Below are 15,511 nucleotides of genomic sequence, written 5' to 3'. Positions count from 1 at the left end.
CAAAAATAAAAAATAAAAATAAGTCTCATTTCGTCGTCTCAATCTCAAACTGTGTAATGCTCCTTATCTTTGGCTCTTTATTCCTTTTCATCTTTCTTGATACACACTTTCTGTCTGCCTCTCTCACCCTGAACGAGTTCAAGTGTTTCGCAACTTCTTTAACAAACTTCCCTTCACTCCAAGTCCACTTAATGCATGGATAGATGAACATCCAGGCACATCTGTGACTGATCCAGAATCGCCAACGAGCTCCAGTGGTTCCTTCAATCCCAGTCCACTTAAAGCTGCAGTTGAAGCAGAGCAGCTCTTCACACACACAGAATGAAGGAGATTCTCATTCAACTCCAACGCAAAGCCAATTACATGCCATTATTCAATGCAAAAAGCATATGGCAGTGTTTGAGCTCATCAGAATGACTGTAAGACAACAGAAGGAGGAAACAAGAAGAAAGGTGCCAGGGACAGAAAGAGGTAGTGAGAGCGAGGAGGGGGAGGAAGTCATTAATGACACAGTGGAACATCGCAGCCTCCAGCTTTGCTCTCTAATTACATTTGGCTCTTTGTAACATTCTGGAATTATGTGCTACATTTCCAGCCTCCAAGTAGCTTTTAGAGAGCCCACAAACTAACACTCAGCTTTATCTCATTCTCATTCTCATTTATTCTTATTCTCTAATCTCCCTTTTATTTTGTGCCATCCACACTCGCCTGCCAACCCCTAGAACAATTGCTAAACCAATGCCAAGCCTCCACAAATTGCTGCATGTTTTGTGGAGCAGAGTAACAGGGTGGGTTGAAATCTCAGCCCCGAGCAATATGGGTAATGGGCATCATTAGTATGCCTAAAGACTTGGAATGCACCATACAGGGATAAGAGAAGAAAAAAAAAACACAGACTAACAGAATATGAGTCAAACTCAAGTGGTTTCTAATGACCAAGTGCATAAAATGATGAATAATTAATAATTTGCAACACTTATTACGCAACAAGTAATTTTGAGGACTGGAGTACTGAAAGAAAGAAAGAAAGAAAGAAAGAAAAAGAAAGAATCTACAGATTTACATTGCAAGAACATTCAAAGACATTAATCTCACTGGTAAAATGTTTTATATATACAGGTGCATCTCAATAAATTAGAATGTCGTGGAAAAGTTCATTTATTTCAGTAATTCAACTCAAATTGTGAAACTCGTGTATTAAATAAATTCAATGCACACAGACTGAAGTAGTTTAAGTCTTTGGATCTCAACAAATTAGAATAAGGCATCAAGTGTCACGGCAAACTCACAAACAGGATGATCCAAGTGCAGCATTTATTATAAACAATCCAAAAAACAAACAATGTAATCCAAAAACAGGGCAACCCGAATAAAGAAACACGTAACAGAAAACAATCAACCAGCAAACAAGACAAAGAAAACCAGACTTATATGGAGGATGTTAATAAGGTAAATGAGACACAGCTGAATAGAATGAGACATGATTGTCAAAGCAAAGGGTGATGGGAACTGAAGCCCAGAGAAACAAAACAAAACTACAAAATGTGCCCTCTGGTGGCTAACCAGGGCACCACAACCAGACACTGTGACATTACCCCCCCTCTACGGAGCAGATACCAGACGCTCCACCAGAAAACAGAAAAGTTCAGGAGGGAGGTGGAACTGAGGCGGACCAGGGGGAGGGATGGCGGGCCAGGACCATGCCAAGGAAGGGGGTCAGGCAACAGAGGTAGCCCAGGGTCTAAGAGCGGAACCGGCAGGGTGGAAGGCCAATGCGGGGCCGGCAGGATGAACCAGCAGGGCCCCAACCATACGGGAACCCCAGCAGATAGCCAGGACGGAGCTGGAGGAATGCGCCAGTGAGGCTCCTGGCACACCAGAACCCAGGCGGGCAACCAGGGCGGAGCCGGAATCTGTCAGGCAACATTGGTGGGACAGAAAACCCTCTCAGCAACTCAGGATATATATATATATATATATATATATATATATATATATATATATAGTTATATATAGTTTTTTTATTTGTTACTCCTTTTATGTAACTTTGCCAATAATTATATTTTGTATGCAAACCCACAAGCTTTACTTAAACTTAAGTCAAACTCTAAGTACACAGAAATATGCAGACACATTCAACACAACTAAAAACTCATGAAAAATACACAAAACTTCCAAGATCCAAACAGCTGGCTTATAAAATAGAGCTATTTTACATTAGAGAAAAACAACTTTCTTCTCCCTTTTTCACAAATAACTTGCACTTCAAATGAAAAAAAAACAACAACTTAAACTGCAAATGTTATTTAATCCACCAGAAATACAAAGAAGTGTTTGACTTCTGTAAATCAGAAGGCTTGCAGTCTTATTTGTCTTCAACATCAGACATCAGTGACAGAAAAGAGTCATCCAGCACCTCTTACATTAGATAACAGTGTAACTGTACAGCTTTCTTTAGGAGAAATTAGAACTGTGTGTGCATTAACACTGATTTCAAAGCATGTATAGAGGGCAACAGAAGGGAAAAATAAAAGAGAGAGCTCTTATACCACCCTTCAGATACATACTCGCAATACTGACACATTACAGCCATGCACCGCAACAACAGTCAGTTACATTCTGCATTGTGACAGAGTTATTCTGTATAATGTAAATATGTACTGTAATATAATGATGACTGTTTTTATTTTAAGAGTTTATGTCAATGGATGAGTCTTCACTTCCTTTTAAGCCTAAGCACATATTATAGTCTGCCTTCTGAGTGACATATCAACCTAAGGCTACAATCTAAAAAAAAATGATGGGTTAAAAACGACCATTGCTGGGCTAGCATTCCAAGCGAAATTTAGCTGCAACGTTTTCCTGTTTCTACCATTATCCTTTAATAGGAAAACAATGTATTATATACCTTAATTTCATTCTGTAAGATTCCCTCCCAGGATGTTTTTTCTCAGAACAAAACACAAAATGAACTTTGATGAATGTATCCAGTTTTAACCGGTTTGGTACAGACTATCTTTGGGTTACACTGACCCATCACTGACACAGCACTTTGTATTGTCAATAAAATCGACCCAGCAGCTGAGTTACACAAAAACTACCCAGCACCTGGGTAAAAATAAAGGGGAAAAAATAAAAAATAAAATAACTCAATACAATGACCCAAAAGGCACAACCCAGCATTTGGGTTAAAAATAACCAAGCATTTTTTTTTTAGAGTGCAGATACTACAATGTGTGTGGTGACATGCAGAATGGTTTTTCATAGCTTTGATTAGCTAGCTGTGTTTTAACACAAGTTTCAGGTCTATTTTTTTGGTTAGTGGTTGCTTTGTAGCCTCAGTACAAACATTTGATCTTCTGTGAGGTGTGTGAACTGGTGGTAAGTCGATAACCCCAGCAGATTTCACAAGTGGATATTGAAGATTTGATAAAACTGTGTCTTTCCTTTAAGCATACACATCAAAAAATAGGAGCAATATGATCTTGTGGTCTTTGGCCCATGCAGTGATGAAAACACAGGTGGTTCAGGCTGACATTTCGGCTATTACATCAATCCCTCTAAGCAACAGCAATGAGGTCACCCTTCTGTAATACGGGACTGCCCAAACACAAAAGTTGAAGGCACAAAGAAGCCTGGAGCTAAAATTATCCTGAAGAGCTGTCAGAGTCGGGACAGATTCAGAACCGGGATTTAGATGAAGTTGCTCACACATTCACACAAACATACAAACACGTATTATTGTTTTTTAAGAGGACTCTCTCTATAGACATAATGATTTTTATAATGTTTATAAACATATTCTATCCCTTAACCCCTCCCCCCTAATTTAGTGTGATTCATAAGCTTTTTTACTCATGAGGCCCGAAATGTTGTCTCCACAACATAAAAAATTTCAGGTTTTACTATCCTTGGGGAAATCCTGCAGTGAATACACACACACACACACGCGCGCGCGCGCACACACACATACAGAGATCGTAGATCACCCAGCGCACACAAAGAAACATTCAGGAGCACAGCCGTGTGAACTAGGGATGCGGAGGGTGCTGCAGCACACCCTGCCGACAGCTATTTCACTGCACTGGAATATATATTTGTTTTATGACGTTTTTAATTTTCCACATTTGTTCATAAAATTGCTCTAAATAGTATTTTGTTTTTATATGTCCTTTTTTATATGTTTTTATAAAAAGTTGTTTGCATCACTGGATATAGCTGTCGGTCATTTAACATTTCTATCGTAAAACAGTTGACTAATATGAATTGATATGCATTTTGCAAATTTCCATCTTACCTCGCTCTCTTTCAATGTTAAACTGATGCTTCTACTTTGTTAATGTTAAACTGATACTAATTGGATATTGAATATCGAATGAATGAATATGACTCAGCAAACATTGTATCTGATGGCTTAATTTACCTGAATTTAGGTGTTACTAAAAAAGTTTGGCACTTCTAATAAAATCTCACATTAAATGGCTAAACAGAAAGCACTACCAAAATATGAATGTGTGTTTGCCTCCTTTACAGCTATTTGTGGCATGTCAATTTAAACATGAGATGTTTTTAGAACATCTTTGTCAGAAAATCTGTTACTGCTGGCAACAATGAAATTAGTTTTCTTAATAAGAGAATGTCAATGAAATCAGTGAATTGATAGTGAAATATGAGATGATTAGCTAGCTGTGAAGTTTCGTTTGCAGTTGACTGATCTCAGAAAAGTCATTTGGATGAGAGTGAGTCCTCATGATCCTGCATGAGTGATTTACAGCTCTGGCATACTGTACAGAATAACTAGTTTCTCTCTCATTGAGCTTGTTAAATGGCTACAGTAAATCACTGTAAACGTGAACTAGGCTGCATATCTCAGCTGTTTGCTCTAGTCTTTGTCTTGTGTCGTCTGTGTAGGTGTGAAAATGCTCACCCTGAAGCGTGTTTTGGGGCATTTTTGGGTTTGTGTGTTGTAATATGTAAGGGAATCAATGTGTGTAGAGGAGGGGTTTATATTATGGGGACAAATTTGATGAAAAAATTAAATGGGAAATGTCCAACAGTGGATCACGGTGGCAATCCAGGTGGTCTGGAAATTATTGCTTGATTTATTTATTTATTTATTTACTTTGGTAAAATAAGTGAAAATATGTAGTATTAAGTTAAGTTAAATTAAAAGTTGAGAACCTAAAGTTAATCATTACTGATGAGCCATGTTTATATAATATAAAAATAATTATGAATTATATTAAATATTTTAATCCATTTTAATGTGTGTGTGTATGTGTGTATATATACACACACACATATATACAATTTTTTTTAGCTTTTTTATTTTTATTGTTTTTGAAAAAAGTCTCATGCTCACAAAAGCTGTTTATTTATAATAAAAAAGCAGGAGTATTGCGAAATATTAAATAAATAACTGTTTTCTATTTTAATATTTTAAAATTTTATTTATGTCTGTGATGTCAAAGGTGAATTTTCAGCATCATTACTCCAGTCTTCAGTGGTGTTGTAATATGTAAGGGAATCAATGTGTGTAGAGGAGGGGTTTATATTATGGGGACAAATTTGATGAAAAAATTAAATGGGAAATGTCCAACAGTGGATCACGGTGGCAATCCAGGTGGTCTGGAAATTATTGCTTGATTTATTTATTTATTTATTTACTTTGGTAAAATAAGTGAAAATATGTAGTATTAAGTTAAGTTAAATTAAAAGTTGAGAACCTAAAGTTAATCATTACTGATGAGCCATGTTTATATAATATAAAAATAATTATGAATTATATTAAATATTTTAATCCATTTTAATGTGTGTGTGTATGTGTGTATATATACACACACACATATATACAATTTTTTTTAGCTTTTTTATTTTTATTGTTTTTGAAAAAAGTCTCATGCTCACAAAAGCTGTTTATTTATAATAAAAAAGCAGGAGTATTGCGAAATATTAAATAAATAACTGTTTTCTATTTTAATATTTTAAAATTTTATTTATGTCTGTGATGTCAAAGGTGAATTTTCAGCATCATTACTCCAGTCTTCAGTGTCACATGATCCTTCAGAAATCATTCTAATATACTGAATTGCTGCTTATTTATTATCAATTATTATTGGTGCCCAATTGATAATAATGGTTCTTATTAGCTTAAATGAATTGTCAGTTATCTAATCAACATATAATGTAAACGTAATGTAAACATTTCAATTGACAGACAGCCTTACTTTTTAAAACAAGAAAAAAAGCAAATAAGCAATGTACTGTATATACAGTATATATATATATATATATATATATAGGAGTCTGTTCTCTATATTTTGATAGGTAGGTAATCATGTGTTTGTGTGGCTGATGGTGTCTCTGTTTCTGACAGAGCTGATTTTCATTGTTTTTCTGGGACATTGCTTGTTTTTCTGGGACACACAGCAATGCTTTCTCACCTGCAGATGAATGCTACAGCCACCCATTCCCATACAACAGAGAAAACGGTGCTGTGAAACAACATGTTCACACGGAGCACTGATGGGGCTCATTAACACTTTCAACTCCCCTGCATGCCCAGTTGCTTTCGAAGCCTCTTCTCCCACTCCCTGAGTATCCTGCATGCATGATTAAGCTGAAGTAACCTTGCCCTAGTTTGAATGGAAACTTAAAACCAAAAAACAAGCAATTTGAGCATGCTAGCTGTACTGCTTTGCAAGTAAAATATATTCTTTTACAGATTTAACCCTCATTGTCCCCATGAGAGTGACTGGATCTCAGATGTGTTCATACTGCATACTTTGCATCATGTTCAGCATTACACAAGCCTGATCTCTTCAGTGTTTTAAATGGCATCACCTGCACAAAGTGGATTTGTGATCTCTCACTGTGCAGGTTTGATTCGTTCACTCCGCCTGCGTCCCTCAGGGCAAAAGGTGATCAGTTTACTCTGAGGTTGTCTTTCGTTTGAGAGGAGAGCAGAGGTCTTACTGTGATTCAGTGTTCTGAAGTGCAGTAATAATGCTTGTGGGTGGCAACAATTGTTTAAAAATTATTTTTATTTCATCTTTCAGATTGAATAAATACGAACTCGTTGAAGGCAAATTAAAACATTTATAAGCAGCTGGAAAGTTTCAGTGTTGAGTTGACTTATTTACAACTTTTTGACAATTAACAAACTGTGGTTTACTTTCAAAGTGATCTCAGTAGTGTGTTCATAATAAACAATAAGCCTGATGTGTTTGTTAGTTATACAGATCATGGATATATACAGTAGGTGTTTTTTAATATTCATAGATTTTGAGAGTAATTCAGCAGCATGTGAATGTTATGCATGTTATGCATGTCCTTGCTAATGCTAGTGCGCCCCACAACTTTTATGTCAACTTAATGTCATATAAAATATATCTAAAATAATAATAAAATCTGTGTATCTAAGATGAATGCAAAAATTTATTTTCTAAAAAGCTGTTTTAAACTATATTTTTTAAACGATTTCTCCTTTTCATCATCTCAGACATCCTTATATTTCATTGACCCTGACAGTTCTGCCATGCTAGTGAGCCCAAATGTTTCTTCAGTGTTCTCTAAATACACAAGCTTCAGTCTGGATCCAGCCCTTACAAAGACCTGAGATGACCGAACACCTGGGAAGAGATGACGCAAACCCCTCAGAAGACCTGATGCCAACCCTGAAACAACATAAACTACCAAATTTTGCTACAAGTTTGATTGCAACATATAATCATTGCTGTTAATAGTGTTCATCGTCTGTTTGATTACGTCATTAACTGAATTTTACCATACATTTCAGCCATATGTACATCAATTTGACAGTCTCCACTGACAAGCTACTAAATATATCGTAGAAACTTAATCTTCTGTAAAGCTGCTTTGCAGCGATTTGTATCGTGAAAAGCACTATACAAATAAACTTGAATTGAATTGAAGTAAATGATGGTAGTGGGCTCTACTCCAAGTATAGTCATGGATAGAGATGAGTTGGTCTTTAGTGGTAAGAGCTCTTTAGATGATTGATGCTGGGACACTCACAGCACCTGAGACCGATGAAAGGGCTCTGCAGATTAGATATCCTGACTGGATGACATACATTCGGATGAATATTATTGATTTGTGAGCACTCACTCTAGACTGTGTGTGAGTTTAAAAAAACCTTCCTCGATCTGCTGATAGCTCTTCATGATTTGAGTTTACAAAAGTTATTGGAACCCAATGTTCATATGAAACCTTAGGCTGATGATACACGGGGCAACTTTTTGAGCAATTTTGCTGGGCAACTTTTTTTGAGCAATGTTGCTTGGGCACTTTCCCATTGAGAACGGGTAGCAAATTTCTATCTGGATACTTTAGATCGGTCGTTGGCCCTGTGTCTCACCTGGTTGCACATTGATGGCAACATTGCCCAAAGTTGCCCAGCAACATTGCTCAAAAAGTTGCCGTGTGTATCATCAGCCTTACTCAAATATTTTTCTCTCTCATTACTTTTTCCTCACGTTTCTTAGTATTTTACCTGCACATTCTATTTCGAGTTTGAAATCCGGCTTTAATCCCTCATTATCAAAGAGAATGTTCCATGTGCATACATTAGCCACAGACAAACACTATTCTGCTCTCTTAATCAAACATGTTATTAATCTCTTTCTGCTATAATACTGATTACCCACAGCCTGTACATTCATTCACAACACTCAAATAGGGAAGATGACATTTACTTTAGTATTGTGATCTAAAGCAGTGACAAGGCCATGTATGTGTTTCTGGTGAGAAATGGCAGGAGACAAAAAGGGGAATGTGATGAAGACATCACATGGGGCAGATTCATATCTGTGTGTAACCAGAGCATGTGTGTTAACCATCAGAGACAGTATAAGGAAGGAACACTTACTGTATTATGGCAGCTGTTTGGAGAGCCAATTATTGGCAAAAACATGATTTATTCTTTTTGCAACATACAGACGGGCATTAGCTGGACCAACTTGAAAAATGCATTTTTAGGTATTTAAGATTCTATTGGTGATTTGATATATACTACTGTTCAAAGGTGTTCTATTTGAATATATTAAAAAATGTGATTTATTACTGTAATGGCGAAGCTGAATTTTTTAGCATCATTACTCCAGTCTTCAGTGTCACATGATCCTTCAGAATCCATTTTAATATGCTGATTTGCTGCTCAAGAAACATTTCTTATTATCATCAATGTTGAAAACAGTTGTGCTGCTTGATATTTGTGTGGAAACTGTGATGCATTTTGTATTTCAGGATTCTTTGATAATTAATTAGAAAGTTCAATAGAACAGCATTTATATGAAATGTAAAACTTTTGAAGCAGTGTAAATCTGTAGTGCCACTTTTGATCAATTTACTGCATACTTGCTGAATAAATATTTATTTATTTACCAAAACGGTATTGTTGAATATAAGCTTGGCAAACAGTTTTCATGTGTTCTCCATTTAAGTTTATAGAAGCTGTACGTGTATATGTGTGTGTGTGTGTGTGTGTGTGTACTGGTTTTCCCTATGTTATGAGGACCAAATGTCTAACCACAAGTATAGTAATACCAGTCATTTTTGACCTTGTGGGGATTTTTTTTTTGTCCCCATTAGGAAACAAGCTAATAAATCATACAGAATGAAGTTTTTTGAAAATGTAAAAATGCAGAAAGTTTTGTGTGATGAGAAAGGTTAGGTAAAGGGATATTAAATACAGTTTGTACAGTAGAAAATCCATTACGTCGTTGGAGAGTCCCCATAATTATAGAAATACCTGTGTGTGTGTGTGTGTGTGTGTCAATAAAAGCAGGACATTAACATAGAACGATGATTAAGCTGAACCGTTTTAATGCACAGTTGGCCTTGTCACACACACATAAAGTGGTGTTCAGTAGGGTCACACTGTAAATCTGTTATTCAAAGTCTGACATCAGAAAAACATCAGATGAGGTACTGGCATGCTAATTGCTAATTTTCAACAATAAGGTCAACAATAACTTAATGGGCCACTAAATTCAGGTAAATCAACTGTCTGAGTTTACTTAAGATTTACTTACACAGTTATGCACTTGTACATGAGTATTTTATATTGGCTGAAAGGTCTGGAGCAACTTTAAAACTCTTTACATATTGTAATAAGCATTGTTGAGCAAGTTCAAATTTATGAAGCCCTGTTAACAGTGTAAATATTTTAATTGCACTATTATTTTGTCACATTACCATTCAAATGTTTGGGGTCATAAGATTTTTGTTGTTGTTGTTGTTGTTGCTGAACTCCGTGAATTTTAAACAGGCCAGGATGTGCCAAATGATGTCCAATTCATCAATGGGAATAATTTTCTATCCTTTGTTATAATCCCATTTTGCTCCCAGTCCTCCCTGTCACTGAGTACATTTACATGGACAACAATACTCTGATTTTAATACGATTAAGACAATACTCTGATTAAGAATCTACCATGTAAACAGAGATTTTTGATTACCTTAATCCGGCTAAAGTCATAATTGAAGTAAAAATTGAATTAAGACATGTGGAGTATTCTTATTTTAGTCAAACTGTACATGGCATCATCACGAAGACGAACTATACGGTTATACATGAAATTCCGGAGGGAACGTGTGCCATTAATTGAACTATGTACTATAACATGTAAAACGGGAACATGAAAGGAATATTCTAAAATCAACTCATGTAAACACCATAATTATAATATTGGCTTATTTAGAATAAGGTAAATAACTAGATTACTGATGTCCATGTAAACGTAGTCAATGTGAGCTCTTTAGACTCTTTCTTCTTCCACTCTGGAGGTCTATGGCAGCCCATAGAACCGCTTGCGGGAAAGTTATGAAATTTGGCACACAGATAGAGGACAGTCTCAATATTAACCATAGCTAATTTGGAGTCTATATCTCAAACTGTCTAGCACCACCAACAGGCCAAATTTGCACTCATATTTCTGTTAATAACTTTTGAACTGTAAGGTCTAGAAGCAAACTTATTTTTTTCCCACTGATTCGAATGCATACCAAAATTAAAATTTCAAAGTAAAGATTTTTTGCAAATTTGAATTATGCGAAAAATCTACTTTTTCAAACTCGTCCTAGGCGGTTTGTCTGATTTTCACCAAAATAGGCTCAGATCATCTTGGCAAAAAAGTTATCAAAAGATTTCTGATAGACCAAACCATTCTCGTAAAGCACATTAATGAATTTGATCAAATGCATGCAAAAACGGACATGAGGTTATATCTTAGCAACACTTTAGTGGATTCTGACCAAACTTGGTATGCGTTATAACAAGCATGACCTGAGGGCACATAAGTAGTCTCGGCACAGTGCCACCTACTGGTTAAAAGATTTGACATCTGACCAGTTTGACCAAAAATCATAAGATTGGTCTTGTTAGATTCAGAATGGCATACCGAATTGAATGATACCTAATTTTCCTTTTTGGGCGTCGGCCATTTTGAGTTTTGTGGTAAAATGCTGCATCAACAAAAGTCTTTAACAGGGATCTCCAACCCTGCTCCTGGAGAGCTACCATACTGCAGAGTTCAGCTTCAACCCTAATCAAATGCACCTGAACCAGCTAATCAAGGGCTACTTAATTACAGACAGGTGTGCTGAAGCAGGGTTGGAACCTGGTCTTTACTGAGTAATTAACCCTTTAACAATTACGATCACACCGGTGTGATCAGTCTTGGCTGGTCCCTGAAGCGTACGATCACACCGGTGTGATTAGAACTTTCAGTGCGTCACGTCATCAACTGCTGAATTTAAATCCACTTTCGCACTTTGGCTGGCGCAGAGCCAGACCGGACGCGCTGAGCGCTTGTCATATTATCATAAATATTCAGTGTTTTCAGCCATATAATGCTTATTTTAGGTTTCAGACATTTAAATACACATATTTCATAATATAGTGAGCATGTTTGTGAATATTTTGAATAAAACAGGAAAAACGAAATAAAAGTGATCCATGTGTCGTACAGATCTATTGTGGCTGCGTTGTGTCACATGACAAGCATGACGCGTCGCCATGGAAACAATAAGGCAATACGTTCTAAAATAACGGTCGCCTAAAAAAAAACTCACGCTGGGGGCTCAGCTAGAATATTTTAAACTCACGTGCGAAAGGGTTAAAGACAGATCCTTAGCTCTTCATTTTACCTCTGTTGTGCTTGGCCCCTTAATTGCTGCTTGCAGCTATATTTATTATTATCAGTGCTGAAAAGAGTTTTTTTGAGGAAACTGTGACACATTTAGTTTTTCTGGATTTTTTGATGAATAGAAAGTTCAAAAGAACAGCATTTATTTGATTATAAGATTATAAATGTCTTTACTCTTACTTTTAATCAATTTAATGCATCCTTGCTGAATAAATGTATTCATTACTTTCAAAAAATGGTAGTGTATGTTTCCATTACCAAGAGGTGATGTGTATATGTATATTTGATTTGTATAGTTGAAGTAGTCTGTGAGTTATGGAGGAATATGTAAAAAATGTATGAACTGATCCTGGTCTTCTCTATGTATACCCACTGACATACACTCATTCTCATTGTTTTAATAATACCATGAGTGCTGTGGAGAACAAAAGGAATTTATGGGGAAGAAGATTATAACTGCCAAGACTGCTTATGAACGGATATGCAAGACAGAGCGATTTGCATGCCTGTCTCTCAATCATACACACACACATTCACACAGAACAGTCAAAAACAAGTCAAAAGAGTCTGAAGCAACTAAGTACATTAAGTAAATGCTGTTGAATTTGAATGTTATTTCCATTTTTTTTATTATACCGTGTTAAATAATTTAAATACAACACTCAAAAATTTAACTGCATTTTAATTTCTCTTAAATGCAAACATATTTTTTTAAATACAAATTATTTCTTGCAATGCCTTATTGCAATGCAATTAAACCATTGTTCCTTCACTATAATAATTGTTGATTACATTGCAGTTTTTGTTGCACTGGACCATTTTACCTGAAAACACAGTACATTTTTAACATTAAATGACAGATGAGATACAAACACAAAAAGAGCACTTCTGAAAACGAATCATTATGGAAAATTTTAATGCTGCTCTAGATGATTTGTAAAAATGTGATGCAATTATCCTGATTTCACTCTATATACAATGCATTTTAAAGTTGTTTTTAATAAATTATTATATACCTTTAAAGACTACATCATCACTACCACATTGTAAGCGTTACATTATATGTCATCACACAATGCATTACACTCTTTAAATTAAGAATTTATTAGAAATGTGTTAATAAACAACCTTTACCGAAAGTGCTACAGCGCTGTGCAACATTTAAATATCTACCTTTTCAAAAACCATAATTATGACAGTATGTTAAACACCTGACTGAATAATTAGGAGCACTTCAGTAACACGACCAAAGAACATACTCCAACAGTTGAAGGGAGTTGGTCCTTTATATATTTGTGTTAGCTAGGTCAGTTAAAAATAGCACTGCACACTGGTGGGACTAATGTCTGGGAATATGATGCAGAAAGGGACTGAATTAAATGTGTGTGTGAGAGAGTGTGTGCGCGCGTACATCCATAGAGATCAAGCTGATGTGCACCTCATCCCCATATCCACCCACCGCTCACTCACTTCAGAAAAAAAAAATCTTCCTGAATGATAATGTCTCACACTGTGTTCCACAATTTCACTTCCTCTGCTCCTCTCTTCCTATTTCCTCCCTCTTTCCCCCAGTTAACATGGCCTCTTTTTCTTTTTTTTATTTCTCCAAATGCACCATCCATCCAAACACAGTCTGATGGAGGGGGTTGCTTAGCAACTTCTTTCTATAAAGATAATTCTAAAACACTCCCTCTCTCTTTCCCCCTTCCCCCATAAATCCAGATTTCATTTCCTTTCCAGTACCTCAGTCCATTTCCCTTAAAATCCCTCTCACATACTAACTTTCTAACTTCACAACCCCAATATTTCCCTCCTAATCCTAAACTATTTTCCTTCCCGTTTCGTTCTGAAACACCTCTTGATCCCTGGCTGTGTGCCTCTCCTTCCTGCTATCTCTCGTTTCACATTTTAAAAGCACAACGGTGTGGAAATGCTGCCTTCCACACAAGGAAACTACAAACACAACCCAGCGCCCTGTTCCTCTGACCGACTCCTGAGTATTGCACTTAAAATGAATGTTAACTTCACCGCCCCTTCTGTAGCATATGACGACTCCATCCTTTTTTATATCTCATCTATCCTCACTCGCTTTCACCCTCTTCACACAGACTTTTATGTCTAGGGTTGTTTGTACTAAAGTAGTCATTGTTTGAGATCAGACTGTAAGACTAAAGTGACACTGACAGCATGGTGGCATAAGTGTTTTTTCGTGAACCAAAATTAACACTATTACAAATATTTTCTGTATTTATTTTTTGTCGCTTCGGCAAATAAATGAAAGGAAATAAGTGCTTAAAAGGATAGTTCACCCAAAAATTTAATTCTGTCATCATTTACTCACCCTCAAGTTGTTCCAAACCTGCAGGAATTTATTTCGGCTGTTGAACACCAAAGAAGATATTCTGAAGAATGTTGATAACTAAAGAGTTGAAGGTAGCCATCGACTTCCATAGTATGGAAAAAAAAAGTATGGAAATAAATGGCAACCGTCAACTGTTTGGTTACCAACATTCCTCATAATATCTTTTGTGTTCAGCAGTGGAACAAGTGGAGGGTGAGTAAATGATGACAGAATTAAAATTATGTTTATATGATGTCATCCCTTTAATGATGTTTATATTTTCTTACTGATTAAGAAAATGATTTCCGGCAGCATATTAGCACTTCAATGACCTTAGGATTGGTTTTCCTTACCAAAATGGTAAGGCAGAGGGGATTTTAACACAGAAATGAATTACTTTTATTAGTAAAGTGTAACTGTACATATGTGATTCTGACAGCTGAGAGATGTTAATATCCACTTTATTGTGCCTGCCCTGAGCACACACATACACAACATCCCATTATTGTTTTGTTCAACTTACAGTGTTAGAGAGCTGAGGTCACCCTCAGAGAAACCTTTCTCCTATCTAGATTAAATATTCATCTAACTGTGATCTCGAAGGCTCTTAGACTGCATTGGAGAAGAAGGATTCCTAGAGGCACAGAGAAAGTGGTTCAACTCAAGATCATCATGTGTGTTTGCTTTTTTGTGTGGATCTGTTGGCATATAATGTTGCAATCCATCATCCTGTACAGAACACACACACACACACACACACACTCCAGTTATACAAAAGCATTTATGATTAGTCATTAATTACTGCTTCGCCATGGCATCTGCTTGCCACTGTACTGTGTGTCTACGATGGCATGAGTGCATGTCTGTGTCCCATAAGGACTGAACTTGTCCTCTTCACTGATTAACTGGGGAATTGTGGGTGATCTGGCATCCTGTACCCATAATGAATTCAATTATGAATTAACACTGTGCACAATTAAACCCATAACATTCAGCTCGC

General features: G+C 36.3%; 1 protein-coding gene and 1 long non-coding RNA gene across 2 annotated transcripts in view; one reads left to right on the top strand and one right to left on the bottom strand.

Moving 5' to 3' along the window:
* The window catches only part of LOC107720021 (acid-sensing ion channel 2), a 364,486-nt gene that overhangs the window by 269,808 nt on the left and 79,167 nt on the right, over positions 1-15,511 (bottom strand). The window lies entirely within an intron of this gene.
* LOC107720024 (uncharacterized) overlaps positions 5,414-15,511 on the top strand; it is an 11,627-nt gene continuing 1,529 nt past the window's right edge. The window contains exons 1-2 of the long non-coding RNA XR_001637575.1: positions 5,414-5,471; positions 6,620-6,624. This is a non-coding gene — a long non-coding RNA (uncharacterized LOC107720024). The remainder of the gene's footprint in view (positions 5,472-6,619; positions 6,625-15,511) is intronic.

Source organism: Sinocyclocheilus rhinocerous, unplaced genomic scaffold (genome assembly GCF_001515625.1).
Source record: "Sinocyclocheilus rhinocerous isolate Xijiao unplaced genomic scaffold, SAMN03320098_v1.1 scaffold273, whole genome shotgun sequence".
NCBI lineage: Eukaryota > Metazoa > Chordata > Actinopteri > Cypriniformes > Cyprinidae > Sinocyclocheilus > Sinocyclocheilus rhinocerous.
This window is presented reverse-complemented; position numbering and strand designations above follow the sequence as displayed.